This window comes from Hoplias malabaricus, chromosome 16, assembly GCF_029633855.1.
Source record: "Hoplias malabaricus isolate fHopMal1 chromosome 16, fHopMal1.hap1, whole genome shotgun sequence".
In the NCBI taxonomy this organism is placed as follows: Eukaryota; Metazoa; Chordata; class Actinopteri; order Characiformes; family Erythrinidae; genus Hoplias; species Hoplias malabaricus.
The window spans coordinates 13078537-13097094 of NC_089815.1; the positions used below are offsets into that span (position 1 = coordinate 13078537).

The following is an 18558-nucleotide window of genomic DNA, read 5'->3' on the forward strand; positions in this document are numbered from 1 at the left end:
GATTACAGGCCTATTTCTAATTTGCCATTTCTGTCCAAGATCTTAGAAAGAGCTGTGGCCCAACAACTTAGTTCATATCTACATAAGAATCATATATATTAAAAATTCCAATCTGGATTCAGGCAACATCATAGTACAGAGACAGCTCTAGTCAAGATAACAAATGATCTTCTTCTTGCCTCTGATCAAGGCAACGTATCCCTGTTGGTGCTTCTTGACCTAAGCGCAGCCTTCGATACAATAGACCACAATATTCTCATAGAAAGGTTAGAAAACATGGTTGGAATCACAGGGACAGCCCTATTATGGTTCAAATCTTACTTAACGGAACGTTATCAATTCGTAAAAGTAAACAATCTAAATTCAAATTATGACAACAGACGACACACAATTGTATATTTCAGCCAAGCCCGATGACAAACACAGATTAAAGAAAATAGAGGACTGTGTAAAAGACGTGAAAGGCTGGATGTTGCATAACTTCCTTCTTCTAAACAGCAACAAAACAGAGGTCCTGCTTTTGGGTCCAAAAGTGGCAAGAAATAAATTATCAGATTTAATTTTAAATCTCACTGATCTTTCCAGTTAAACCTGGTTCAGCAGCAAAAAGTCTTGGTGTCATAATTGACCCGGATTTATCATTTGATCAACACATAGGTAGTATCACTAGGACAGCTTTTTTACATCTTTGCAATATTGCTAAGATTAGACATGCCTTATCCCTTCAGGACGCAGAAACATTAGTACATGCCTTTATTACTTCAAGGCTTGACTACTGTAATGCAATACTGTCAGGATGCACCAGCAGTAATTTAAGAAAACTTCAACTAGTTCAAAATGCTGCAGCTAGGGTTCTCACTAAAACTAGAAAATTTGAACATATCAGCCCAGTTTTATCATCCCTTCATTGGCTGCCTGTTAAATTCCGCATTGACTACAAAATTTTGTTATTAACATATAAAGCTCTACATGGGCTTGCTCCTGAATATCTTCAAGATACAATTTCTTATTATGAGCCTCCATGTTCACTCAGATCACAGAATACTGGATTTTTAATTGTTCCCAGAATTCAGAAGGCCTCAGCTGGGGAAAGAGCCTTTTCTTATAAAGCCCCCAAACTCTGGAATGATCTTCCAGAAAATGTTCGGGACTCAGACACAGTCGCAATCTTCAAATCTAGGCTAAAAATTCATTTGTTTAGTTTATCTTTTGGTAGCTAATGCTCCCCCATAGATAAAGGCGGCAGATTCGGGGGGTCCATGGACACAGGGAATTATAGTAAACTGAGACGCTGGTGCTGTCGTCCCGCCGCTTCTCGCGATCACTCAGGTTTGTTGACGGTGGAGCGGAGGGATGCCAGTGTTTCAGGATGCTCCCGTGTCTGTGTGTCCTCCTGGTTCTCTCCTTTTAGTTAAAGCTGTCATAGTCAGATCTGCCAGAGTCATTAGCCACACTCTGGAAATTTTCATATTTTCTACTTTACAAACACAAAACAGTTCAAAATTAATTCCATCCCTTTACATCTTTCCGAGTAAACATCTGCCCACCTGTCTGTCTGGACACTGATGGATGACTGTCGAGATCCTCCTCCACGCTTCAGACCAGCTGCCCACGCTCCAGCAACCACCAAGTGCCTTGAAGCTGTCCCTACACTGAAGTTCTCACGGACTACTAACTATTATCACCAGTAGATTGACCAGAGGAGGATGGGTCACCCCTTGTGAGCCTTGGTTCCTCCCAAGGTAAATTACACAAGCCCCTGGCTTGCTCACTTGAGGGTTTTACATTTGTTTTTACATTTCATGTCAAATCTTTGTCTTACTGGAATTCTGTGAAGCTGCTTTGTGACAACATCAGTTGTGAAAAGCGCTATATAAATAAATTTGATTTGATTTGATCAGGGGCGGCACGGTGGCGCAGCAGGTAGTGTCACAGTCACACAGCTCCAGGGGCCTGGAGGTTGTGGGTTCGATTCCCGCTCCGGGTGACTGTCTGTGAGGAGTTGGTGTGTTCTCCCTGTGTCCGCGTGGGTTTCCTCCGGGTGCTCCGGTTTCCTCCCACAGTCCAAAAACACACGTTGCAGGTGGATTGGCGACTCAAAAGTGCCCATAGGTGTGAGTGTGTGAGTGAATGTGTGTGTGTCTGTGTTGCCCTGTGAAGGACTGGCGTCCCCTCCAGGGTGTATTCCCGCCTTGCGCCCAATGATTCCAGGTAGGCTCTGGACCCCCCGCGACCCTAAATTGGATAAGCGGTTACAGATAATGGATGGATGATTTGATCAGTAAAACTGTAAATCTGTTGTGCCACAATAATACCCTTAATACTTAACATGTTTTGTATGCTTTATACTTATGTTTTTTATCATTTAATATTAATATATTCTCATGTTTTGAACCAATGTGTTATTTAGGGCTTTTGTGTGTGTCGTTGCCAAATCCACACATTAGTTATAAGTCTCCCTTTTTCACAAAGAGACAGCACAGCGAGGGCTGGGACAATAAAGACTAGCATTCCCCAATAAAACTGAAGCAACAAATTCTAAACTCCCACTAATGAAATGTCACCAGACTACTCTACACTTTTAGAAGCGGTAACAAAAGGCTGCATTGGCTAGTATTGTGCTAAGTAAGGATAGGGAGGGAGGCCCATCCTACTCAATTGCTGAAACCAAATATGCTGTTCCAATGGATATCATGAAATTTTTTGATTTGTAAAAATAAATCTTGTAAAATATAAATACATTCTCTAAAACTTTCAGTAGCAGCCATACTCAAGAACACTAAAAATGTTCCAAGGAGATCCTCTTGCCTGTAATGGTGGAAGGAAGCCCTAAACGGAGCTGAGAGCTGCTGAAGTAGGTTTGATATATGGGTGAGGGTTTGATTGGGTGCAACACATCAGAGAGTGAACGCTCAAAATGAATCACCGCCGAGCTTTTATACACAGTCATAAATTAGGGCAAATTTGTCACAAAGAACAGGGATGCAGTGAGTAGGGAGTCAGAACTGAGAGCACCACATATAAAACAGTATCACAACATCTCATCCATTATTCTGTCCAACAATTGCTGGGAACATTGGCATCTGAATATATGCAGATAACACATGCTAACAGCCATTTCTGATTTACCGTGACCCCAATACAGAAGTATCTCTTTATGAGCACTCATTAAACATGCAAAGTAATGGATGTATGTAAAGGGGCAAGAGTTAAGAGTTAAAAAGTTAAGCGGCAAAATGACCAGTGATGGGATACAATAATAATGTTAAAACACCCTTTACTAAAAGGTAAGTATAGTAAATACACCAGTCAACCATAACATTTTGACCACCTCTTTTTTTTTTACACTCACTGTCCATTCTCTCAGCTCCACTCAGCACTTTGTAGTTCTACATTTACAAATTGTAGTCCATATGTTGCTTTGCATAATTTGTTTGCCCCTTTCAGTCTGTTCTTCAATGGTCAGGACACCCAGAGGAACACCCTCGAGCAGGTATGATTTTTATGGTTTATCATTCTCAGCACTGCAGTGATTGGTGTGGTCGTGGTGTGTTAGTGTGTGTTGTGCTGATATCAGGGGATCAGACATAGCAGGGCTGCTGACATTATTTAACCTCTCAGTGTCACTACTGGACTTAAAATAGTCCACCAATCACAAATATCCAACAGTGTCCTGTGTGCAGCATCCAGTGACCACTAATGAAGTACTGGAGGACGACCAACACAACCTGTACAGCAACAGATGAGCTACTGTCTCTGACATTACATCTACTATTTAAAAACAGATCCACTTGTACTGTTAAAAATCTGATACACTTGTAAAAGCAAAACACAGTTCCACCACATCAATCACTGCGGCGATGAAAATCATACCTGCTCTATGTTGGTCCTCTAGGGGTCCTGACCATTGAAGCACATGGTGAAAGGGGGCAAACAATGTATGCAGGGCAACATTTGGACTACAGTTTGGAATTGTAGAACTACAAAGTGCTTTTGTGTGGTAAGTGGAGTTGAGAGAATGGACTGTTAGTGTATAAACAAAGAGTTGGTTGTAATATTATGGTTGATCTGTGTATATTGTAACATTGCTGGGTCTGGGGAGGGCCAAGGTGCTCACAGGGTAGCTCTCAGAACACAACACAGCTTCCCTCTGTTGGAGAAAGGTATCTCTGCAGACCAGAGGTACCTGCGAGTTAGAGGTATAGCTCTAAGTGGGAGGTACAACCTAACACAATCCCTAACCATAACCTCCCACTTGCTGGTATCTGCCTACTTACAGGTCTCTGGCTTGTAGGTCCCTCTAACTTGCTTGTCTGCGGCCTACAGAGATAAATAGTTGGAGGTGGGCTCTGTTCGCAGTTTTAGGGTTATTTTGGAGGTTATGTATTGTATTGTTATGCTGTCTGGATGGGGATATTATTGTTTATTTCTGTTCATGTGTGTGTTTGGACTTGACATGTGGTGGAATTTGTGTTGGTCAGTGGAGTATGCCCTGCGGCTGGGCTGAGGCAGCTGGGGTAAGGTGTCTGTTGGTCTTGTCACATATCAAACCCAAAATACTGCCTTGTTCACTTGCTGCCTTTTCCCTACATTGTTATGAAGGGTAGACATAGCAGCATGGACGTGTTTCAAGACCGTTCTCTGACTAAACTTTAGAACTGCCATTTTATCATCATGTGATATTTCAGTGCTGTTTAATAGATTAGACAGCATGTGGTTCTACATATAGCGTCACAAACAACTTCATATACAACATATACAACAACTTCAAGGCTGGATGTTGCGTAATTTCCTCCTTCTAAACAGCAACAAAACAGAGGTCCTGCTTTTGGGTCCAAAAGTGACAAGAAATAAATTATCAGACTTAATTTTAAATCTAGCTAACTTTCCAGTTAAACCTGGTTCAGCAGCAAAAAATCTTGGTGTCATAATTGACCCGGATTTATCATTTGATCAACACATAGGTAGTATCACTAGGACAGCTTTTTTACATCTTCGCAATATTGCTAAGATTAGAAATGCCTTATCCCTTCAGGACGCAGAAACATTAGTACATGCCTTTATTACTTCAAGGCTTGACTACTGTAACGCACTACTGTCAGGATGCACCAGCAGCAATTTAAGAAAACTTCAACTAGTTCAAAATGCTGCAGCTAGGGTCCTCACTAAAACTAGAAAATTTGAACATATCAGCCCAGTTTTATCATCACTTCATTGGCTGCCTGTTAAATTCCGCATTGACTACAAAATTTTGTTATTAACATATAAAGCTCTACATGGGCTTGCTCCTGAATATCTTCAAGATACAATTTCCTATTATGAGCCCCCACGTTCACTCAGATCACAGAATACTGGATTTTTAAATGTTCCCAGAATTCAGAAGGCCTCAGCTGGGGGAAGAGCCTTTTCTTATAAAGCCCCCCAACTCTGGAATGATCTTCCAGAAAATGTTCGGGACTCACACACAGTCGCAATCTTCAAATGTAGGCTAAAAACTCATTTGTTTAGTTTATCATTTGATAGCTAATGCTCCCCCATAGATAAAGGCGGCAGATCCGGGGGGTCCATGGACACAGGGAATTATAGTAAACTGAGATGCTGGTGCTGTCGTCCCGCCGCTTCTCGCGATCACTCAGGTTTGTTGACGGTGGAGCGGAGGGATGCCAGTGTTTCAGGATGCTCCCGTGTCTGTGTGTCCTCCTGGTTCTCTCCTTTTAGTTAATGCTGTCATAGTCAGATCTGCCGGAGTCATTAGCCACACTCTGGAAATTTTCATATTTTCTACTTTACAAACACAAAACAGTTCAAAACTAATTCCATCCCTTTACATCTTTCCGAGTAAACGACTGCCCACCTGTCTGTCTGGACACTGATGGATGACTGTCGAGATCCTCCTCCACGCTTCAGACCAGCTGCCCACGCTCCAGCAACCACCAAGTGCCTTGAAGCTGTCCCTACACTGAAGTTCTCATGGACTACTAACTATCATCACCAGTAGATTGACCAGAGGAGGATGGGTCACCCCTTGTGAGCCTTGGTTCCTCCCAAGGTTTCTTCCTCAGCTGGGGGAGTTTTTCCTTGCCACTGTCGCCCCTGGCTTGCTCACTTGAGGGTTTTACATTTGTCTTTACATTTCATGTCAAATCTTGTCTTACTGGAATTCTGTGAAGCTGCTTTGTGACAACATCAGTTGTGAAAAGCGCTATATAAATAAATTTGATTTGATTTGATTTGATATACAGGTAGCGTGCCAAACAGCTTCATGGTCCTGGGATACATTTGTGAGAAGTTTGGTGTGTTCTCCAGTGTCCGTGTGGGTTTCCACCTGTTGCTCTTGACTAAAGCCCCGAATATTTCTTAACGAGCCCTGAATGTGAAGGTGTTTACATGTTTCACCCCAGCTAAAGGGCGCTTCAGCACTGACCTGCCTGCTCTCAGCACCTTCAATGGAGAGGAGGTGGCAGAATTTGAGAGGTATAGAAAATCAATGCCCAAGAAGGGCATTTAATAACTGAATTCAATTGAATCATTGTTTTGAGTATTAGGAGTTGCAAAATGATGCCAGATGCAGTGGTTTATATTTTAGCATAACCTATTGTATTTCGAATATTGTTTCCAGTTTTCCTGAATTACTGTTGAACAATTTAAAGTATCAGTAATATTTGTTTAAAAAAATTAATTTCATCTGTGTTAGCAGAACATGAATTGCATCTGTGTTAGCTAGAGTGAGGCAATGTGGATTGAATTGATAACTGGATTTGATTGAACTGATCTGCACTGGACTGATGTCCATAAAAAATTATGGAAAATTATAAAAATACAAATTATGAGAGAGAACAGTATGAACAGACAGAGGATATATGAGTAATTCTTAAAAAGTATTAATTGTACCTTTATGTTCCATTCAGTAATTTGTTGCAGTGAGCAAAAGTAAAGGTAAATCAGCCAACAATGATGAATTCCTGCGCACTTTGTTGATATGTAAATATATTGCTTTAAACATGCAGTTGTTCAGCCTCTTTTTAAAAAGCCTGGCCCAGATCCATCATTCCCCAATAACTTTCCAAGACATAATATCCAAGCCATTGATTCAGAAAAGTGTGTTGCTTTAATTCTTTTAGACCTAAGTGCAGCTTTTGACAGAGTTGATCACACCATCCTGGTGGTTGGATCGCTTGTTGTGTGGTTTTGGCATCGAGGATATTGCACCAAACTATTTTACCTCTTACTTGGAAAATCTAATTTTTTTCTGTCAAGAGGGTCAGTTTTCCTCTTTTTCTTCTTTGTCTCACTTGCTATTCAATGTCATATACTTCTATTGGGAGCTTTTTCAAACTGTGATTGAAGTCCTGTTTCAGTAACAGGTGCACCTTTAAGTTGAATTCAATGATTAAGGTGTCTAACAAATTTTGCACATATAGGGGTGGTTTCCCAGACAAGAATTAAGCCTAGTCCTGGACTGCACAGCATTTTAGAGTGTGATCTTCCATTGGATATAGGATATAGTCCAGGACTACACTCTAGTAAATGTAGCAAATAAAGTTGCTACATAAGGTTCTTTGGGTGATGACATAGAAAAATGGCTTTTGGTTCCATAAAGAGTCCTTTTTGGTAATAACCTTTATATTGGTAAACAACCTTTACAATAAGTGAAGTTTTTAAAACCCCTGTAAGGTCTTTCTTAAACAACAATTTGTAGCACCTCTATTTTAAAGAGAGTAGGCTTAATATCTGTCTGGGAAACAACCCCATAATAAATAGATATAATCCATGGTTTTGGCTACCTGCCCAAATTTTCTTACAAATTTTCTTACAAATCATGCAGTCATCTCATCTCAAATTTGCAAAAGTTTTACCACCTCTTTACAGCACAGAAAAAACACTTGCCTGAAGTGGCAAGAACATCTCTGCATGCCACCCTGCAAACACAATCTGCATTTTTTCCCTGGCATTCCTGCATATTCAACAAGTTCTCATGTATATTCAGAAGCCCCTCTTATGTTGATAATGGCTCTCCAGAAAGGAGGATAAAATGATGATGAGGTTGAGCAGCAGAAGAGAGCGTGAAGGAGAAACACTCAGTAAATCAGGACAATTAACTACATGGTATATCAGCGGTTGACATATTAATAACTTATACATTGAAGGTTTTGCTTGCACACACAAACACATCACTATATGGCCACATGATAGTAGATAAATCTAATATTTCATCTTCATTTCATGAAAATGGTTAGGTAGTTTTACTGTTCTGAAATGGCTATACACTAGATGTTAGAACATTTCTGTGATGATTTGATAGCGTTCATACAAAAAATGTTAATGAGGTATTATTATGTGTATATATATATATATATATATATATATATATATATATATATATATATATATATATATATATGGGAGGTTTCATGGCTAAATTGGATTATCTTCATTAATTGCACATTGCACCAGTAAGAGCAGAGTGTGAAGGTTCAATTAGCAGGGTAAGAGCACAGTTTTGCTCAAATTATTGCAATGCACACAACATTATGAGTGACATTCCAGAGTTCAAAAGAGGACAAATTGTTGGTGCACGTCTTGCTGGTGCATCTGGGACCAAGACAGCAAGTCTTTGTGATGTATCAAGAGCCACGTTATCCAGGGTAATGTCAGCATACCACCAAGAAGGACGAAACACATCCAACAGGATTAACTGTTCGCGCAAGAGGAAGCTGTCTGAAAGGGATGTTCAGGTGCTAACCTGGATTGTATCCGAAAATGGCTGCCCAAAACCACGGCTGCCCAAATCACGGCAAAATTAAATGTGCACCTCAACTCTCCTGTTGCCACCAGAACTGTCCGTCGGGAGCTCCACAGGGTCAATATACAAGGCCCGGCTGCTATAGCCAAACCTTTGGTCACTCATGCCAATGCCAAACGTCAGTTTCAATGGTGCAAGGAGTGCAAATCTTGGGCTGTGGACAATGTGAAACATGCATTGTTCTCTGATGAGTCCACCTTTACTGTTTTCCCCACATCCGGGAGAGTTACAGTGTGGAGAAGCCCCAAAGAAGAATACTACCCAGACTGTTGCATGCCCAGAGTGAAGCATGGGGGTGGATCAGTGATGGTTTGAGCTGCCATATCATGGCATTCCCTTAGCCCAGGGGTTGGCAATCTTTACCACTCAAAGAGCCATTTGGACCCGTTTCACACATCAAAGAAAACACGGGGAGCCACAAAATCCTTTTGAAATTTTACATGAAATAACACTGCATATAACAGGTTTTTTTTTTCCTTTGTGCTATGTATAAACAAACTATACTGTGTTACATTTATGAAATTAATGAACAACTGCAGAAAAATGAAATAACATTTCTGCATGCAACAAAACATTTTTAACTCCGAAAAAAAGACGTGTTGATAGTTAAGTAAACTCAACGTCTATTTAAGGCCTTGTAGTAATGGGGGAAAATAAACAGCGAACTTAAATTATCCACTGGCAGCAAACAAAAATGCTGTCCTCTCTCTGCATGCCGTCATTATTTTACTGGCGCCGTGCAGTCAGCTGTCAAAAAGTTCAAGAAACCGCACACTGGTGGGTGTCGCACGTTGGAAGTTATGACGTGTATTAAGAGCGACAAAATATTTTAAATATTTATTTTTATTAAATAAATAATATATTTAAATAAACTCACCTACCAATGTGTGTTTTTGGACTGTTGGAGGAAACTGGAACACCCGGAGGAAACCCACACGGACATGGGGAGAACACACCAACTCCTCACAGACAGTCACCCGGAGTGGGAATCGAACCCACAACCTCCAGGTCCCTGGAGCTGTGTGGCTGCGACACTACCTACTGTGCCACCGTGCCACCCATTTTTACAGTGTTCCACTCTCACTGATTCCCGTTAACTCATTGCATGGCTTAATGTACATGGTTTTAAAGAGTTGCACAGTTTATAGACATTTTCAAGAGCCTAAAAAAACGGAAAAGTTGTGCGTTATCGCATGTGGTCCAAAAGGCCAGGGCAAATCTTTTGTTGTAGTCCACCCCTGTGTAGATGGGTATATTCCTGCCTGATGTCATCTTTTCTTTGTAGATTTATCAGTTAAAAAGCATCAAAGAACTTTTTAGATAATCACAGATATCACATATTCTTGGTTTTCATTTAATTTTTCAAATTGTATTTTTTGAAAAAAGTTTTTTTACCATGCATGTTGTATTTTTTTTTTTCAACTTTAATATCTCAAATATAATCTTCTATATATTTTTTCACTGGTTCCAGGTCATGAATTAAACAGGCTCCACATCTGCTATTTTTGATGGAGAGCATCCTACCAGCAGTTGTTTGAGAGTAGGTAATAAATGACAGGAGGCTTTGTCACTTCCTCTTTGCCTGACAAAGCAATGGCATAAATGCATTATATTTTATGTATATAATTTCTCCAGCCGTCTTCCTCAATCTTTTTGTCTCTTCTAGTCATCTTTTTCTCACCCATTATTTTTTTATATATTAAAATATAGCCATATTTAAGCTGCTTGGCATAAAGCCAGTCACTCAACAAATAACAAACATTAACAACTTAAGTAATACAATGTTGTAGTACTGCTGGGTAAATGGACTGAAGAAGATTCTGGAAAGGAAGTGGAGAGGACAAGTGGAAAACATTGAACAGTCATTTGAGAGTGGCAGCGAAGCATTTCCCATCAATGTTCACAGAGAAGATCAAAAACGACCCTTAAGATGAAGGTTGAGTAGTACTTTATTTGAAGTGTTTGCTGCAATCTGACACCAAGAAAAAAGTCAAATGTCCTGTTATTTAGTTAAGCATTAAAGGAACATTATATTTTATTTTCAACTTAAAATTACAGCTTCAATTCTCCGTGATGCTTCACTGACCTATAATACGGAGAATAGAGCCTCTATTGTTGCTACTTTGGGCTCAGCACTGTAGACAATGCATGTAAATGTAGGAGAAGTGTAAGAAAAAAGCTGGTTTGAACATGGTCACTATCATTTTGGAGACCTGATACAGCGTATAAATGGGTTCATTTAAAAAATATTTTAAAATTTCTATAATTAATTTCCTCTTGGGCAGCATGATGACACAAATATAATGTCACGGTCACAGAGCTCCAGGGGCCTGGAGCTGTGTGTTTAAATCATGCCTTGAGTCACGGTCTGGAGTTTGGTGTGTCCTCCCTGTGTCTGTGTTTGTTTCTTTCTGGTGCTTGGGTTTCCTTCCACAGTCCAAAGACTGAATCTATTAATGTGTGAGTGTGTGATGCCCTGTGATGGACTGGTGGTGCCCTATCCAGAGTGTGTTCCTGCCTTGTGACTAGTGATTCCAGCTTAGCCCTGGACTCACTGGCAACCCTGAACAGGATAAAATGGCTACAGAATATAAATTAATTTATATTCTGTAATTCTCTGCAAAAGAAAATCTTTATAGAACCCAATTACAGTGCACATAAATCCTCCCCTAATGACTTATAACTAGAACGAAATTCAAAGTCTGGAAATCAAATTTCACTTTGTGAAATAAAGTCATTGTCCAGCCTGAGAATAGGCCACATGACTCTCCTCAATCTATCTGGCACTAAATATCTATTGGTGTGATCCCAAAGAGAAACACCTGGCAAAGGTGCACTAATGTGTATAAAGGGCTGGAGAGAGCTGAGGAGAGGGAAGAAGAGAGACTTTTGGGAATAGAGTTTAGGTTTGTTTGATGAATTTCAAGTAAATAAATGAACAGGAATGCAATTTGCTCCTACCTCCAGCATCCTCCATCCCAGGGTGGCTCCCTAAATCAACTTCCTATTTTAATTTAATTCTCATATTAAATTTTATTGTTGCACCATTTGAGAAAAAAAACTGAAAAATTGAACAAGACATCCCAGTAAACAAGGAACGTCCCTGGACGTTCAAAATAGGTCTAAAAGTAGTCTGTCCATCAAGGACATATTTGAAACGTCAATGGACGTCCAAAATCCATCTTAATAAGTTAGTTAAGTGGTGACCAATCGATAACGTCAGTGGATGTTCAAAACGCGTTTTATACAATTAATTTATTTTGGGACCAATTAATAACATCAATGGACGTCCAAAATACATCTAATGGTCATCTTTTCAATGTCTGGGTTTGGACATCTTTTCAAATTTATTTTTCAACCTTAAGAGAACGTTGATTAGACGGCAGTCATTACGTTATTTCAATGTTGAATCAACGACTAATTGTTTACTGGGGTTGTTAAACAAGGACTAGATGTCTAGAGATACTGGTTAAAATTTGTGAAGCTTGTGTCACTTTTCCCAAAATAGTGAACTTTTTAAGGTTTTTATATTATTATTATTAATATTATTATTATTATTATTATGTATTTTTTTTCATTTAGTTTTTATGATTATCAGCTAGTTAGGTAAGTAGCCTACATGAGCCAACATTTTCATCTAAGTAACCACTAAGATAAATTGTGGAACAAGCTAACACTGTGATTACTGCTGAAAATTTGCATAATTTTATTAAAAATATTTATAGTTCTGCAGCTTTTTCTGATAATGGCATGCAGCCATATATATGTTGCCATGGTGAATGTTTTGATTATTTATTCAAGGTGGAGGTAAAAGCACTAGGAAGCAAGAACCCAGGACCCTTTTCTGAAATGTTTTAATTTCAGTCAATGGAGATTTTACAGATTCTATTATAGGCAGACATATATATATACCTTTGGTTTATATATTTATATATTTAGGTGCACTCATAGCAATAACAGTTTTTTTGAAACTGTGTAAAATCTGTCACAGTGTCAAATACTGGTGTGCTTCTCATTGATTCCAGGCCTCATTAATATTTCTACTTAACAACAGGCTCTAATTGTACACCTGTTGACTGAAAACCACCACACTTGAGAATTTCCTCTGAATGACTAAAGCATGAAAACAATGCATGGAGACAACAGCCTGACAAATTCCCTGCATTTTACATCAAATGCTCCCTCACCACTCAAGGCAAACACAGCACACGCATACACTCCGTTTTGCTTTCAAATATGAAGGCAACCTTTTTAAACTCATTCATGCATAATACAATTTACCACTAATAGGGCTCATTGCCTTGTTGCTGATAAAAAAGCTGCACCTCAACAAAAGCAGTAAATGGACTGAGGGTTGTGATGTCAAATGAGGTTGTTTTTCTCTTCCTTTGGTCCCAGTAGCTATGGCCTTTATTGAACCGGGCAATAAGGAAAACCCAAGTTGCTTAATCAGGCCCATGCAAAAACAATTACTAAAATCCTATAATCAATACCAGTGGACAAATTCAGCGAGCTGTGGTGAACAGCAAGAAAAAAAAAGAAAGTAAAAAAAAACTCAAATTGGCCAGCTCTTAGAAAATAGAGTCCACTAGATAGGCTTTATCTTCTGCTATTAGTTACACTGGTGTGCTCTTTAAGCCAGTGTACTGAAATAAAGGAGAAAAAAAACAGGTTGAGATTAATAGAGGAAAAGGTTCTTAATGACAAAAGAGAAGTAGACAATTAAAAATTGAGATAATAAGAGTCAAAGTATGGTGTGCAGCAGCTCCAGAAAGAATTTAAATTAGGCATTACCCTATTATTTTATCAATATTATTGGAAAAGGGGATAATGGTTTGGATATGTTATATGGAAATGTTAAACTGCACGGATAATGTACTTCCTGCTGTCTTCCGCTACACTTTCATTTCCTGTCATGGAAACCACTGTCATAGATTAAATCAACACAACTGAGTAGCTTCTATAAGATTAAATTGGATGAGGCATATGATAGTTAACAACAAGCTTCGAGCCTTATTGGGGACAACAAATAACCCAAATAAATTATGCCATCTTTCTTAATCATGAGTGAGTGAATGTGTCCATTTATGAGTATGAGTCCATTTTTCCTTTTATTTCAGGTACAATGGCCTTTAAACACATAGCTATTATATAACTAAATTACTAACAAAATCTATGGAACAATAATCCTGAAGATCAAACTGCAGAGATAAAGGAAAAATATATGTTGACAACAGTTCAAGAAAATGTAGGGCTTTCACTCAACCTGTATGCTATGATTCTTAACCAGACTTGTCAGGGAAAAAAAATTACTGGGAGAAAAGGGCCAGGCCTGAAGCTCATGTTTCAATGAACTACAATTCCACAGATACAAACCCTCTGAGATCAATAACAGTAGATGTGGCTCCTAGGGCCAGACTCTTTCTTTAACACCACTGTCACCTTCTCCCTCACCCCCTTCAGATCCTACTTCCACCCCCACCCCTCCCATGCTGTAGGTTTTCCCTCAGCCATTCTAATCCCCATACTGAACCACAGAATAGAGACAAATGCCAGACAGTATGTTAAGTTTTCTTATTCTCTTGCTATTCTATTAATCTTCCATATTTATTTTTGACTTGCCTAAAATTTGCTGTAAAACAATTTAATTAATTAATTTATGTGTGAATGCGGACAGACCCTTTCCTCATATTTGACACTTAAGAATTTTGAATGGAACTAAAGTTTTCCACATTGCTATTGCTTTTGTTAGTTTCCTGCTAAATTATTTATTCATACATCATCTGTGAGCACTGTCCAATGCAGACTGCTGAATATTCTTAAAAATGTGTTAAAAACATCACATTCTGTCCTTAACCAGCCAGGGTCTATGAATTACCTGCATGATTTAGACTGGCTCTAACATTTTGATATTCACTAGTATCTGCCTTTTCTATTCACAAATATCTTTTTGTGAGATCGTCTGTGACAAATATTTCTCAGTTTTGAGACTATGACTAGAGACTGGAATACACAACTTACATATTATCTACCTCTCAGTAACTGACCAGTGGAAATGTAAAGGTTAGTAAAGGTGTGTAAGGTTTATTTTCTCAAGACATAAACTCAAGATAAAGAACTTCTAAAAATCATATTTTCATCTTTAGATTCAAATTTTATTTGCCAAAGGGTAAATGGGGCTTAATTACACAGAGAGCTGAAATTGTTCTAAACATTTTGTTATGTTTTACCTTTAAAACAAAATGTGTTAAAACAAAAAATAAATATGGGTGTTGCAGTGGTGTTGTAGTCCAGTAGTCTAATCCTCAATTCCAGGCTCACAAATTAGATTTGAATGCTCCACAAAATTGGGTAGATTAACTGGGTGGCTCAGCTTTCTCCAGATATCCTAGAATCAATGTGTGTGGATCCACAGAAGTGCAACCTACCCTTAAGTTTGGAGGGTAAAGGAAAGAACTTGTCCTTACACATTTTCAGTTCATGTGACTGAATGCCATGACATTTTAAATCCCAGTAAATCCTAGAAAAGTAGATGTTACAGTATAAAGCAGATACAAACCAACAATTGAAAGTGCATGTGTCCACACAAATGTAGCATGAATAGCATGCTTAGAATCTACATTTTCAAGACTATATTTCTGCTTGTCCTGAAATATTTTAGCAATATCTAAAGGCACTCGGAACCCATTTCCTTTTTCCTAACTAGAACTCCTCACTGGTCACCTGCCTCACAATATACGTTCTTAATCCATCCACATGTCACATGTTTTTTCACAGACTTACTTCTTATTTTCACACTGACAGGGTTCATTCATTTATTCATTGTCTGTAACCGCTTATCCAGTTCAGGGTCGTGGTGGGTCCAGAGCCTACCTGGAATCATTGGGCGGGAATACACCCTGGAGGGGCCCCAGGGCAACATACACAGACACTTTTGAGTCACTGACAGGGTTATTCCTTTTTATAGTATTTCCACATTTGTACACTCATTGTAATGCTAAATTTCTCTATTCATACTGCTCTTATTCATTCATTGTCTATAACCGCTTATCCAGTTCAGGGTCGCAGTGGGTCCAGGGCCTACCTGGAATCATTGAGCAAAAGGTAGGAACATACCCTGAAGGGTGCACCAGTCCTTCACAGGACAACACACTCACACATTCACTCACACACATGGACACTTCTGAGTCGCCAATCCACCTACCCTAGTGTGTTTTTGGACCATGGGAGGAAACCCACGTGGACAGGGGCAGAACACACAGAGTGGGACTTGAACCCACAACCTCAAGGTTCCTGGAACTATGTAACTGTGACACTATCTGTTGCATCACCGTGCTGCCCCAACTGCTCTTATTGTTTTACTTATATGCTCTGGTGCTGACCAGTGTCCCTTGTTGAGCCTTTGTTCCTTGCAAGGTTTCTTCGTCTTTTTATGGGACAGAATTACACTGCCACAGTTGTCTTGTCTTGCTCACTTGGGGCTAGAACCTGAATTTCTATAAAGTTAATCTGTGAAAACTCCAGTTGTATAAAGCACTCAGTACCTAAAATTTTATTGAATAAAGTAGATCAGTTTTGAGACATGCACATCAAGGGAGCCATAGCAGGTTAATAGATTATTCATAAACACATTGATTCAAATATCAGGATGTGATATCATAATTGTATTTGAAAAGCTGAAGAAGGTTTTCCCCACAGGGTAAATTCAAGCCAAGGCCACATGCAGGCTTCCTGCGTCTCTCTCTCACATTCTCTCTCTTTCTCTGTTCCTCTCAATCCTTCATTCTATTCTGGTTCTCTTTTCATTCTCTGTCAACCCTTTCTCTTAATCTGTCTTCTTCTATTTCTCTCTCTCTCAAACTCTGTAGCCCTTTTCCCTGTCTCTCTCCCTTTCTCTTTCTATGTTTTTGCTATGCCTTTTTCCCTGAAATTGTTTTGTGCCAATCTTTCTCTATACAGGGTTTATGTGTGCAATGTATAGGACCCTATTGCATTTGTTAAGATTTTTTAGGGTTTAAACATGCCATGCAATTTTTTTAAATATGTTGAGGGTATCATATTCTAAATCAATCAAAATAATATTATTATATTATTATATATAATATAATATTTTTTTGCACTACTTTATGTGAATTTATATATTTTGTGTATTATTTAAATTGTATAATTAATATGTATATATTATTTTTAATTATCTGCATATTTGTCACGCCCTTGTCCTGTCGTCTGTTTTCTCCGCCATGTGATCTCTTAGCACATGGCTCTGTTTGTTATTGTTCGTGTCTCCGCCCTCGTCCTCGTCAGTCTTGTTGGTAATCCGTCCTCCTCGTTATCTGTTCCAGGTATGTCTTGTCTGTGTCATGTATTTAAGTTCCCTTGTGTCACTTCCTGTTTGTCGGTCATTTATACTGTTAAGCTTCATGGTTTCCATGTCTGTCTGTCTTCAATTCGTTTGCTACCTTCAGTCTGTCTGTTCCTCGCTTCATTTCCCCTGTCTTTGTTTTGTTTCTTCATTGTCATTTAACCCCAAGTCTATCTGTTTCTGCTTTCCCTCGTTTTGTCTGTCTTAGTTTCGTTATATTTTGTTAATAAAGTTACTGTGTTTTAGCATGAGAGTCCGCCTCCGTCAGTCCGCCCCGCGTTTCCAATCATTGCATTGTTTTTATTTACATTTTGCAGAGCATAATGAGACTCTCTCTCTATATTCCGGTTCATTTTCATGTTCTGTATTTGCCCTTACTTCACTCCTTCTCTCCCATTTCACTATTGCTCACACCCTCCTTTAATTTTTACTCTTTTTGCCCTTCCTTCTGTTCCTCTGCTCCTTTCTGTTTCTTCATCTCCTTTTCTTTCTTTTTATCTCCTTGTCCATTGCAGTATCTCTCTCTCTCTCCCCTTTGGTCTCTTTTTTTTCTTGTTCTGTTTTTGTTCTTACTTTCCTCATTCACCACTGCTCGCTCCCTCCTTTAATTTATATTATTTTTGGCATACTGTTCCTCTATTCCTCTGCTCCTCTGTTCCTTCAAATCTGCATTTCTGTCTTTCCATCACTGTACAGATCTCTCTCTCTCTTTCTCTCACACACATACACACACTTACACACTTTGTCATCTCTTTCTTTTTCCACTTTCTTCTGTTTGTTTTATTCTTTCTCTGTTCTTATTGGTCTTTGACTTTTTCTTTTCCACTCTGTCTTTGTTTGTATCTCTCTCTTGCTCTCTCTCTCATTCTGACCTGCTTCATTGACCTTTACAATGAATCACCAGTTCACAGAGTGAGAACATGTTGCAGTGGTGATCTCTTCACGCTTCTTTCTGTTCAAATATTGGTCTTCTAACATCCATTTTCCTAGCCTTTCTTCAACTTTGACAGTCACAAATTATGTTTCTCCCTTTGCTAAATTTCATGAAAAATATCTTTTGTAACAAGGAATGTTCTACTGATCAATGGAGATATAACACAATAAAGTATTCAAGCTTTAAAAGGCTTCATCAAAGGCTGATGAAAATATCTTTCCTGATACAATGGTGTAACTCCTAAAAAACATGGAGCTCATTCATTCTTCGTACTCATACAGAAGGGACTGCTACTCACTGACAAATGTCACTAGCATCAATTAAGGCAATCTGTTGAGATCATATGGAACATCTCCCTGAGATAATTGCATCTTCCTTTTGCACTCCTCACCCCCACCGCAGCCCTTATTGACTGGATGAATACATTTCCCTAAGATGAAAAGCTTGTTTTTTCTTAAA

The 18558-nt window shown here is 38.9% G+C and overlaps 1 protein-coding gene across 4 annotated transcripts in view; it reads right to left on the reverse strand.

Annotated features, from left to right (window-relative positions):
* Positions 1-18558, reverse strand: part of ptprsa (protein tyrosine phosphatase receptor type Sa) — a 403088-nt gene that overhangs the window by 376256 nt on the left and 8274 nt on the right. The window lies entirely within an intron of this gene.